This window comes from Musca autumnalis, unplaced genomic scaffold, assembly GCF_047663935.1.
Source record: "Musca autumnalis isolate F117 unplaced genomic scaffold, ASM4766393v1 scaffold_5, whole genome shotgun sequence".
NCBI lineage: Eukaryota > Metazoa > Arthropoda > Insecta > Diptera > Muscidae > Musca > Musca autumnalis.
Window position 1 is genome coordinate 24967263 of NW_027412088.1, and position 13463 is coordinate 24980725.

Below are 13463 nucleotides of genomic sequence, written 5' to 3' on the forward strand. Positions count from 1 at the left end.
GCAGTTGAAGTGTACAGCTAATGCTAATGTTTTTATATGCTGGCTTTTAAACCCTGATGATAACCCCTGTCGTTTAAATGTTTTACAGCACGTAGTCCTTGCGGCTCATTACTACAGTATAATTTTTATTGGGTGTAAGTCCATACTGCCCTAGATAATTATCCTAAACTTGTAAAGACCCTACGGCCATCAGCCAAACCGACTGATTCTTGATTACTTGTATAAATAAAAATCAAACAAAATTTGTGTATTATTTTTTTTATTTTATAAGGCAAACACTGTCCTTCTGGTTTTATTAGTTTACGTGTAATAAAATACAAGATATTTTTTACATTTTTCTTTAGTTTTTGTTTTTTTTTCAGTTATCATTTGTTGTTTTTGCTTACAATTCGAACAAATACAACTTGCAGTTTTGTTTTGTTGTTATTTTATTTGTTGTTTAAATAATTATTTTTGCTATGTTATTTTCTCTTTTGTTTCGTCATTAAAACATTGCATTTTGCATTTTTGAAAAATCAAAAAGTTTTATTTTTTTCATTTGCTAAGCTAAGGGAAATTATTACAAATTATACACAAAACTAATTACAATACAATATATAAAAAGATTACCCAAGAAAATAATTAAAGCAAATTACAAATTCAAAATCTTTAAAGCATCTACGATTTGAATGAAAAAACTAAAATCAACTTAGTTTCCTCCAAATAAATATGTAAATTAATACAAACTAAGTTTTTTCCATTATAAATGTTGTATATAATATCCTCTTCTTCTTTCCTTTGTTTTGGTTTGTATATATAAAAAGAGAATAAATAAAATGTTGTTGTTAAAATATTGAAATTATAGGTTTTTGTTTAAATTATAAATTTATTATTTTGTTTCTATAATGTTGTCAGTTATTTGTGTTTTTTGTTATATAGTTTAGCTTCGTTTTTTTGTTAATTTATTTTTGATACAATTCATTGGTAATTGTGTTTCCTAAGTTTGTTTTTTTTTGTATTTTTTATTATAACATTTTTTAAGTTGCCGCTTTTTTTCTACAATGGTGTACTAAAAACAAATGTGTCATGCTTTGGTTTTGGTTTGCATTTTATAACAATGAATAGTTGTTGGTTTTTTCTTCGCTATATTTATATATGTATGTACTTTTATTAACAGTTTTTTTCTTAGTTTTATTTTGTTGTTGTTAATGATTAATGAGTTTGATTTTATTTTTTTTATATTCTCTAAAAATGTTTAGTTTCTTTGCTATTTTATTTCTTTGTTGTATATATTTCAATGAAAATAATTGTTTTTTGTTTTTTTTTTTGTTGCTTTTTATAGGAAATTTATGTTTGTTTTTGTAATTTTTTATTTATTTTTTTGTAAAATGTTTTTAGGAGGGCTAGTTATTTTTATTGGTTTTGTTTTTTTTTTCTTGTGTAGTTGTTGTTTTTAGTAACATGAGACAGAAATAGGTAGTTTTACTTGAGTGTAGAAGTTATGGGTACTTCACACGATATGTTTTTTACATATGGGTTGTCACTTTTATATACAAAATGTAAATGCAAAGTGACAGTACATATGTAAACTAGCATATCGTGTAAAGTACCCATTAGTGGATGAGTTTAGTGTCTATGTAGTTTGATAGTTTGTAGGGTTTTGGGGGTATGGCCATAGAGGTTTTCAGTAAGAAATCGTAATTACAATAAAAATATTGTTTTGAAACCCGAGACTCAATTATGAAGAGAACATGTATTAATGACTCGTTTATCTCCGACAATTGTTTAAAGTTTTGCTTGAAAACAGAAATGAATCAAATATTTCCTTTATTCCAGAACCTGAGAGAATCTACTATTTTTTAACTTTTGGGACAAATATATAAAGGAGAAAATTGTCAAAAAGTCGAAAATAGTAGACTGGCGATTTTTTGGTTTTGGTAATTTTTTATTTAAGTAAATGAAATATCATGTCACATTTTCATGGAAAAGCAATTGAGGCTCAGGATGAAACATTTCACAATTAATTTGGAAGTTATTTTTTAATTTTTACCAAAAACCTTTATTCATTTATGCTCTGTTCCAGAACCTGCCAGAAGCTACTAATTTTTAACTACGATAACAATTTTTGCTTTATGTTATCGAAAAAAAATAGTAATTAGTAGATTCTTGCACAGTACTGGAACAGACCATTAATGAAGCGCAGTGACAAATGGAGTAAATAAAACCAATCGATAAGATAAGATGATCAGCTGAATTGGGTGGCAATTGCATGACCACACTAAATACTTTTTTAAAGATAGCCCCACTGTGCAAATAGGTCTGTACGATAACTTTCACAGCAACAATTACTTTTCTCACAATTTTTATACCCTCAGCATTTATGCTAACAAGGGTATATACACTTTCATACGGGCAAAATGTGCCTCATCGAAATAATGGTTTTAGACCCCAAGTATGTTTGGACGAAATCCTTTTCAGACAATTTGGAGTCGATTTAGCAATGTCCGTCCGTCCGTGTGGCTGGCTGGTGCGCACGATAACTCTCGAACGAAGCAACCGATTCGAACCAAATTTTGGGTATCGTAATATTTTTTCCAAACTTAGTTTAAGTTCGAAGATGAGGCATATTGGTCCACTCCTTCGGGTACCTCCCCCACAAAAGTTCGAAAATGTTCGGAAAACTTGTGCTCACTATAACTCTTGAAGGGAGTAACCGATTTGGTTCATACTTTGCACATCTTGAAATTTCCACCAGACTTAGATGAGATTTCAATATGGACTCAATCGGTCCACTCCTTCGGGTATCTCCTACACAAAATTTCGGAAAAGTTCAGTTTAGAATCTGCTTTCGTATCAATTTTATTTTTTTTGCAGCAACTTGTATTCACTGCTCCCCATACAACGGTACAAGTTTTATCAGGGGCAATTCGATACTTCCTGAAAAAATAACCTGAAAGGTACAAATAACCCCTATGACTCCGGGCGTAGTGGTTGGACCGCCAGATAACTCTCGAACGGATCTGCCGATTTGGTCCAAAATGTGGCCTTCGTAATATTTTGTGAAAACTTAGTTTAAGTTCGAAGATAAGCCATATCGGTCCACTTCTCCAGGTACCTCCCACACAAAAGTTCAAAAATGTTCGGACAAATTGTGTGCACACGATAACTCTTGATGGGAGTGACCGATTTGGTCCATACTTAACACATCCTAATATATCTACCAGGTATAGATCTGGTTCGTATGTGGACCATATTTGTCCACTTCTTCGGGTACCTCCCACAAAAATTTTGGATAAATTCACTTTAAGATCTGCTCTCGAATCAATTTAGTTTTTGTTGAAGCAACTTGCATTCGCTGCCTCAATTACGACAGTAAAAGTTTTTTCAGGGGCAAGTCCATACTTCTTGAGAAAACAGCCCGAAAGTTGTAAAGAACCCCTATGACACCATATGTAGTGGCTGGAGAGCTCGAACCGAATACTGCGTTCGTCCACACTTTGGATATTGTAATATTTCTTTGAATATTAGATGAAATTCGAAGGTGGTGCTAATAGGTCTACTTCTTCCTGTACCTCCCCCACAAAAGTTCGAAAATATTCGCTAGAATAGTACGCACGATGTCTCATAGACATTGCAACCGATTTGGTCTCTAAATATTGTCAAAACTTAGTTTACCCAGCAAAAATACTCATTACAAATTGGCCTACTTTCTCATTATTTTAACACGTGCATGTCATAGGGAGTAAGTACTTGTTTTTTGGCACTTAAAAGTAAATACATAAGTACTTAAATAAGTAGTTACGACTTGAAGTAACCAGGGAGTAACTACTTATTTATCTACTTTTTAGTTGCCAAAAAATAAGTACTTACTCCCTATGACATGCCCGTGTTAAAATAATGAGAAAGTAGGCCAAATTGTAATGAGAATTTTTGCTGGGTACGTTCAAATTTGGGCACTATCTGTCCAATCCTTGTGGTACCACCCACACAAATGTTCAACATTTTTGTGTGGTTAATGGTCTGTTCGAAGTTCCTTTGGACATTTTTACCAAAAGTTATCCTAGTGGCCCTGGATATCTATCGATTTCCCTCAAATGTTTGAGCTTTAATCCTATTTATATTTTTGTCGGTTCACGCCCAAAAATTTTGAAAAGCCCCTAAATATACAAGTTTTTTGGGAAAAAAGTACTTTAATCCACACAAGCTGAGGGTATATCTCTGTCGGCACGACTGAAACTTTTTTACTTGTTTTATTTCTTAAATTATAATTTTGAGACATTTTAGTCGTGTCCCCATTTTTTTTCTCATTCCCGTGTTTATATGTAATCTGTCAATGTAACGACAATTCCCGTTAGTTTTTAAAATAATCGACAGAAGTGAAAAATATAATGTGTGTTCGTTTACTCAAAATTTGTACAAATTGTTACTGGAAGTTGTTCGTTGACTCTACAGTACAATGAAAAAGACCTTAGTCGATTACAAGAAGTTACTGGACTTGTACAAATTTGTACAAATTGTTGAGTAAACGAACACACCTATAGTCAGTTGTTTGAGAACTGTTGAAGTGTTAAGTGTTTTTTGTGCATGTTCCTGAAATTTTCTCATTCCCGTGGGGAGTATTTTTTTTTTCGTTATTTATATTATAATTTCCAAATTTATAGTAATGGTGTATTCATTTCTTAAGCCTCTTTATTGAATTGTATTATATTTTGAAGATGTTCACATTTAAATCCAAGAATAATCACGTTTCTGCCATTACCGTGTTGTCATTACCATGGGTACGAGTATTTTCTAACTACGGTAATGACAAAAAGGGGCAATCGCAATTTATTGCATAAAATTGTCTTATAAAACAGTATAAGCCGAAAAATACTTATTTTAACCCATTTTCGCACTTTGCCGTTTTCGATCCCCCAAAACAAGCCTTTTCGCAATATTCACCTATACATAAACCCAACATTTGGATAATTTTTTGTGAAGTAAATTACACTGAATACCATAAACATTCAAGAAAACTTCGATATCATTAAAAAAAAGATTTTATTGCTTTAATGAACGGCTTTCGATGATTTTGTTTACATTGATACAATGAAAAGATTCATACATGCTGTTATTTGCTTCATTCATTCACTAATGGAATGAAAGAAAATCATTAAAGGAATAAAACTCTTTTATTAATGCAATGAAATACTTTTATCAATAAAGTGAACCAATGAAACCGTTTAATAGCTAACATTTCCGTTACATTAATGAATAAGTTTCATTGCATTAATGAAAAATTAATATAGCTCAATAAAAGTAATTTTTTTTTGTATAAAAATTCTAGATCGTTTTGTGGTTCTCAATTGAACTAGAAAATGAATAGACCTTTTATCGCACATGTTTGTCATGTCTTTAACCGAGGAAATTTAAAAAAGTTTCCATTAAAAAAGTGCTGTTATAGGTAATATTTTGATTAAAAAAATTTAAGTATATCGACTAAGAATCAGAAAAAAGTTTTAAAGAAAATATTGCCTCGCTTAATGGTTAGATTTTGATGTACTTATCATGGTAGAATAAAGAAAAAAATTTTAATCAGCTGTGAGCTCTGCCATACCTTTCTTATTATACCATGGTACTTATTCAGTAAGCTCACAAAACAAAAAAAGCATTATGGGTCTATTCGCTTTCGAGATTGAGTGAACACCGATTAAAACAAATTGCATTTCGAGAAAACGCGTTTTAAGTTCTTTTACTACTTTTACCATTAAAAAAGTACGGAAACATACATTATAGCTTTGTTCCTTTAGGCCGCCATCAGACAATCTGCTTTTTCACATGTATGAAATCAGCTGTTCTGTATATTAGTATACCCAAAGTGACAACATACATGCGAAAAAGCAATGGTCTAACGGCCGCCTTACGTGCAAGAATCTTCAAGTTTTACCACTTTTTACTCGAAAAGCGTTCCTTTACTTCTGACACCATACAATTCATATGAGAGCAGTTCACAACTTTTGCTACTTTTGCCGGTTTTACCATTTTCAAAAGTAAAGGAACAGAGCATATTTCTCCTTCTTATTTTACGCTATTTTAAACATTCTGAGTCCCACTTTTATTCTTCGACAATGAGTACTCTGGACCGATGCCACATAGAAGAAAAGACTGGGGAGTAAACTTCCTATAAAACTCGTACTGTTCGAGTATTCCCACTCGCGAGTTAAAATCGAGCAAATTGGAACTCTGGTAAAATGAAATATTTTGTAGTGTATTATGTATAGGGTAATAGAGCCTGCAGCGGCAGACGGCTGCAAAAGAATTAACTAGTTCTGTAGTGCGATTCTCTAACTCTTTTTTGGAGTTAACGACAAAAATCGACAACTTTAGAACGCAAAATTATGAAAGAAAAGTTCAAATGAAAGTTGACAACAATGTTGCTATCGGTAGAACTTTTCGACTACTTTATATTAGTCTCTAACTTACCGAATAATATCGTTAATTACCGAAATTACATGCATTTTAATTCTAACGATTTTTGTCGGTAACTCAAAAAATTAGTTAGAGAATCCCACCACTGCACACTGCGAAATATGAGCACTTTAGCGGAACTTTACTAATAACTTTTAAAGGAAAAGGTGTAGATTCCTACAAGTTTGCACAAATGTTTCTTATATTAGTGGACAGTGTGGGGTTCAAATTGGTCCACATAGACCCACGGTTTCCTGTAGCGCTCATGTAACGTCAAATACAAAAATTGCAGCCGATTTTGATGCAAATGTAAATTTTAAGATGTTAGCGAATAAAAAACCTCCTCACACAAAAGCTGTCAACATAGGTCCATTTCTGGGTAAAGCCCCACAACCCTACACATCTATTAAGGAGTAAAATGTCAATATTTTTTGTTTTCATTTGTATCTATAATGTTTATTGGTCCATTCAGCTGGTCTGTACCATTAATTTTGTTAATAATGCCTTTCAGATCAAGTTCAGGTCTGCACTGCATTACAATTTTTAACGTATTTTGGTATTTGCACCGCAGCATCTAAAAATGTTGCACTATATGTAAATCACCAACATTTAGAGGTCAAAACTATGAAAAATTGCGAGAGGTTTCTTAATTTTACAGAATTTATCATTGTTAGAATTAGTGAGACCATTTCTTCAAAACACAGTCAACAATGGCGTTCATTGTCGCATTTACCTTCCACTTTTGGAAAATGCAACTGAATGAAATTTCCGAAGTCTTTTTAGAAAATCTTGAATATCTCCAAAGACCGCGCGATACCGCAGCAATTTTATAGCTTTGCGAACAGAGGAGAATCCAATCTTTCAGATTATATATATCTTAACACGTGAATGTACGTAATTCACTTTTGAAATGTCCACGGAAAATAAAAAATTATAAATTTGAAAACTTCAAAAAATCACTTCTTTCCGACTAAAATTGCACGAAAACAATAAGGGTTTTATGCATTTTTTAAAGTGTAAAATATCATAATTGTTTTGTAAAATATGAAGAAAAATAAATCATGGCATACTGACTTACCATTTGTCCGCGCCACTCCACGTATTTAATGAATCAAAAATACATTTCTTACAAAAAAAAAAAAATATTAAACAAAAGTGCAACTTTAAGTGCATTTTAAGTCGTTTCGTGGAATAAATCGGTAAACTGAGTATGGACCATTTGCAGTGGAGTACTTAGCTAACGATTTCAATAAAAGTTTAATTAATTTCATGTACTTTGAAAATCCCTTAAAGTTCCACTAAACTTCCCAAATTTCGCACTGTGCACTGGGGCTCAATTCTGTTTCTATGGAAATGTGAAATGAAAACTTTTATAAAGGAGAAAACTGTTAAATGAAAAAATTATAAAGGACAAATTTTTCATTTCAAATTTTCATAGAACAAGAATCCAGACCATGGAATCAGCATACCGTTATGCCAAGTTTACACTTATGCTTACGAAATCCACTCGATTTCAACTGTCAATTCCATTGGTTAAACGTCAAATGAAAATGTCACGTATGCGCAAAGGAATTGACAGTTGAAATCGAGTGGATTTCGTAAATGTAAACCTAGTATTACGCTCCAAAATCCACTGGATTTCACGAAATCCTGAAATACATCCCGGTGTTTACACTTATACTTTTGTTGATTTCAAACATATCACAATAATCAAGGTAGATGCATAAGCGCAGATGATCGAACATGAATTTTCTATGCAAGTTGTTGTAAATTGAATTAGTTATCAAAAATATACAAGAGTATTGAACTTTACTGCCTTATTTCGAAAATTATCTATATATCGTATTAATTGTGTATAATATAAAAATATATAAAATGATTTTATCGTTGAGACATCATAATAATTAATTTTCATAGATAAAAGTTGTGTTCAGAACCTGTAAAATATGACTACTTGCAGTAATTTTTCTATTTAGTGCTACAAATCCGTTCCCGTACTCCGAAATCTAGCAAGACTTGCACTTCTCTTTAAACAAAAATAGCGCTGAGTAACTCCCTCTTCTGTTTTCTGCTATACAAAAGGTCTGTACGATAACCCAAAAGTTTGTACAAATTTGCACAAACTTTTACAAAATGCTGTCCGATAACAAACTTGTAAAGTAAAAGAGAGCGAATTTGGAAACAATTGTGAGAGAATTTTGGAGAGTTTTGGAATGTTTTGTTTACAAGTTTTTGCAAGGAAAATTGTTCTTGTAAGAATTTGCAAGTTTGATCAGCTGATTTAAATTCGAATGCTTTATGTCGGACTTCTTGGCAAAACATAAACAAACGTTTGTTTATTAAAATATGGTCTGTTCCAGTACTGCAAGAATCTACTAATTTTGACTATTTTTTTCGATAACATAAAGGAAAAAATGTTATCGTAGTAAAAAGTAGTAGCTTCTTGCAGGTTCTGGAACAGAGCAATTAATAGAAATAAAAAAGGGAACACATTTTAAAAAATTTTTAAAAACGATAATGTATGTGAAATCAATTAATTAGTAGTTTTTGGTGACTATTTTATAATTTTATTATTTATTTTATTTAATCTTTTCCGCCAACTTCTACGTCTTGTTTATCAAATCAGCTGACTTCTTGCAAGTGTTGGCAAATTGCTGTCCGATAACAATCTGCAAATTTTTTGCTTCGAGAGAGTAAATTTAGTGGAGAGAGGTTACTGAGAACTTGCTGAGTACTTGCAAGTACTTTTCACTTGCGAAGTTATCGTACAGACCTAAATTTGGCCTTGTAGAAACTAGCAGCATGTTTATTGGCATCTGAATACGCTGATACGTTGATTTTGACATTTCTGCTGGAATTTTTGCAATTTCCGTCAATTTTCCGTTCCAGTATTTTTTAAGAAATTTGTATGGGAAAGTAAGTTTTGACAATTCGCGTTTTTTCCATTAAAAAAAAACAAAGTAATTTAGGGCCTGTTTCACTATAGGTCTGTACGATAACTCAAAAGTTTGTACAAATTTGTACAAACTTTTACAAAATGCTGTTCGATAACAAACTTGTTCAGTGAAAGAAGACTGGGAGGTATTGCAAGTCCTTGCAAATACTTTTTACTTGCGAAGTTATCGAACAGGCCTTATGTCGAAGGAAAATGATTGCGGACGAAAAACGCCTAATCTTTGCTTTTCATGGCAATATCGACTTTGTGTTTGCTTTAAAACAACTACAAAATTTAAAAACCATACACGAGTTTAGTTGTTTTTCTTTCGTTTTCATTTTCGTTCGACATAGTAAAACAGGCTGTTAATATTTTATCACATTGTTTATACATTTTTATACTAGAATTTTTTGTTGCAGCAATAGACCATCTACCTTGTTTATTGTGATACGTGAAAAATGTTGCAACTTTTGGTACTTTTTTAAGCAAAAAACAGGGTTGTATATCATGAATACTGTGATTTCGATGTTGATTTTGCTGAAATCACGAAATGAGATGATTTCATTTTTGTATGCGAAACCATGATAAATTTTGCTTGATTCCACCCGAAATCACGAAACGCCTTCGAAATCACGAAACGACGCCGAATGTAAACCAAGCATTAGCTTCCGTTGCATTTCACAAAAACATGTCTTATCAAATGCGACAAAATTTCAAAATTCTGGCTGTAGCTGTTTGCGTTGATGAATTATTGCGATAGTTAATGAAATTTCAAAATTATATAGTTTTGATGAAGTTGTGACAGACGATGATGATGTTTACCAATGATGTCTACCTGAATAGACATCGGGTAGATGTCTAATGAAAGGTGTTAAATGTAAGAGTATTTGTAATATATTTGACTAATTTAAAGTTTTCAGAATGTTTTTGAAAATCAATAGTACAAAAATCTAGAGAAACTTTAGTTAAGGTGGGATTTTGGGTATTGTTTTTGTTGAAAATAGAATTTAGAAAAATCATTCCTTTTTTGAAGAAAATAGAATTTTAACTAACTTTGCTAAAATGTGTTGTATTTATTGTAACCTTTCTAAAATTTTGTTAATTAATATAAATTTAATTATTGGCCAACTATTTTATTGTATTTTTGTTTTGTTATTTTTTTTATATTTAATTTGTTCTCTACTAATTTTTTATAAATAATTAAATCATTAAACAAAAACAAAAAAATCTAATAATTATTTAACAACTACCAAAAAAAAAAAATTATTTACGACTTTAATTGACAAAAGAATTTTTGTTATAAAATTTTTAGTGAGTTCAGGGGGAAAATATGGGAAAAGGAACCTGTTTTGTGTGTGTGTGGGAGTTTTTTAAGGATGCTTCTGATGCTGCCTGTTTGTTGGGATGTAATTCATGAGGAATAATACAGTGTTTCCTTGTTCCATGTGTTGTGAATGACTGACTGATTGGTTTCTTCTTTTTTTTCTAACATTATCTTTGTATGTATGTGTGAGAGTGTTATTCACTATTTGTTGTTGTTTTTAAATTAATGTTCGTTTGTTTTTTACTTTTGTTTCTTTTTTTGGTTTTCTTATACTTAAGTCATCACAGTTTGCGGAGCTGAAAAATATATTTTTGTTTTATTTATTTCTTGTTTATTTTTCTGTTGTTGTTGTTTTAAATTATTTGAGGACATTATTGTTGTTTACTTTTTTTGTTTGTTCGTTTTTTATTTAGTTACAGTTTATCAACTAACAATTTGTCATCGTATTGTTTTGAATTAATAAACATTAAATTAATAAACTGTTACCAAATAATAATTGCAATGCCTGTCAAAAGAAGGGTTTGAAGGAGGAATAGGAGGGATTGTTTTATTTTGGTTTTCTTGTTTTGTTCTCTCGGGGTATGACAGAATTTTGTTAAGGGCTTTCTAAACATAATTTGTTGCTATTGTTTTTTTATTATATATTATGCTATTGTTGTTGTCTATTTTAGTTTTTAGTTTTTCTATTTCTATTAATAATTTGTTTTCTTCTTCTGATTTTGTTACACTTGCGGATTAAGGGATTTTGTTAAGGGAGTAGGGAGGGCTTTTTTTGATTGTGGATAGTTTGGTTTCTTCGTTTTCTTTTATAAATCAACATAAAATATATTTTTTTGGTTATTTTTTTTTAATTTTTTGCTTTTGTAATGCAACCACTAGATTTGTTTTTTTTTTTAGTTTTTTTTGGTGTTAAGTTTTATTTACTATTTATAATGCTTAAGAACTTATTTGTTTTATGAGAAACAGGGAAATTTACAACAACTTTCAAAAGGAGCAGGGAGAGAGATTGGAAATTTATTAAAATTGTAATGAAAGTTTTCCAGGATGGAAAAACAAAGAAACATTATTTCAAGGATAAGTAAAAAGGAATTATATGCCATCACGACTCCCCATACTAGTCTCCAAGTAGTAACAGATTTTTTAGAAACAGCTAAAAGGGGTAACGAAAAATCTAAGCCTTGCGAATGTACGGAACTAAAAACAATCAAACCTTTGTTATACAAAAAAAAAAAAAATCGGCGATAAAAACAATTGTCGTATTGACGAAATTTGATCAAATTATTTGATCACAAAGTAAAAATAAAACTGATAAAATATTTCACATATTGACTAAAATATTTATCGATTTTTTATACAATTTTTTTCATCAAGAAAATATTTGTTTTTTTCAAGCACAATGTGGAATTTTTTGATAAATATTATTGTCAATATGTGAATTTTGTCAATATGACAATTTTTTTATCGCCGGAAAATCGATACATTTTTGATTGAATTTTTGAATTTTTTATCATATACAAACTTTTTTTGTATATGTAATGCGGAATGCTTTTCATGTGCCTCATCGAAATGGGCATGTTTGAATGAAACGCGTTTCAGACGATATGGAATCGATCTAGCTCTTTCCGTTACAACCGATTTTTCACCAGTTGCTTCCTCGTAATATTTTATTCTAACTTAAATTAACCCCCTGTTTTTGTAAACATTTTTATTCTTCTCACACGAACTGTCAAATTTTGTAGATCGATTTACTCGCCTTAGCGCAAATGTAGAGCCCTGATTTTTAAATGAGGAATTCATAACTATATATGGAACTCATCTACGAAAAATTAAGTCTGTATATCATCTGTGGGCTGAGCTATGGATGCCTTAATTATTACAAATATATAGACGAACGAACAAAAATAAGTTACAAAAACAGGGGGTAAGTTCCAAGTTCGAATATGGACTATATTCGACCACATCTACGGAAGTCTCCCATACAAAATTTTGAAAAAAAAACGCGATGTTTAAGGACATCCAAGCAAAAATACTCATTACAAATCGATATACTAACAATTTTTTTTACAGAAATCTGTAGGGCACCAAAAACCGAGAAATAAGTACCCAGCAAAAAATTTTGGAAGTTGTGCAATTGGAGTTATGATTTCACAACATCTTTCGATGTAGTCCAACAGAGTTATGAAAAATGCACTCCGTTCCATACATTTTATAAGCAGATGCTGTAGATATCCCTACAGAAAACAACAGTTGGTTGATCCCTACACATTTCTTCAAAAGATGAACAAGAGTGTATACATTTCGAAGAATTTGTTATAAAATAAAGAAATAACAACTTAAGTTGCGAACATTTTTGCGGTAATTCACGAGGCGCAAATTTTTAATGGAGTGGAGTTGGAGTCCATGTCGAATGCTGAACTAGTGATGGGAAGGCAACATAAAACAACTTTAGGATGTTGAAAGAAAATCAGATGCGCTTGGATTAAATCGAGAACGGAGGAAGTAAGCTGAAATGTGATTGAATTTAATGGAAACTTTTTTAATTTGTGTTTATATAATAAAGTTCTTTGTGTTCTTGTTTTACACAAATAATAAAAGCATTTTATTTATTTTGGGATATTTCACAATGGCTTGCATTTTAATTGCATCTTTGGACTGATTAAAAATGCAATCAGAAGAGGTCCTTTAAATTCAATCCGAAACACTACATCAAAAGCTGTGATTTGCATCCCAGCTGCGCGCTCTCTTGTAAAATTTATAAGTGAATTCATAGGAAAAGAT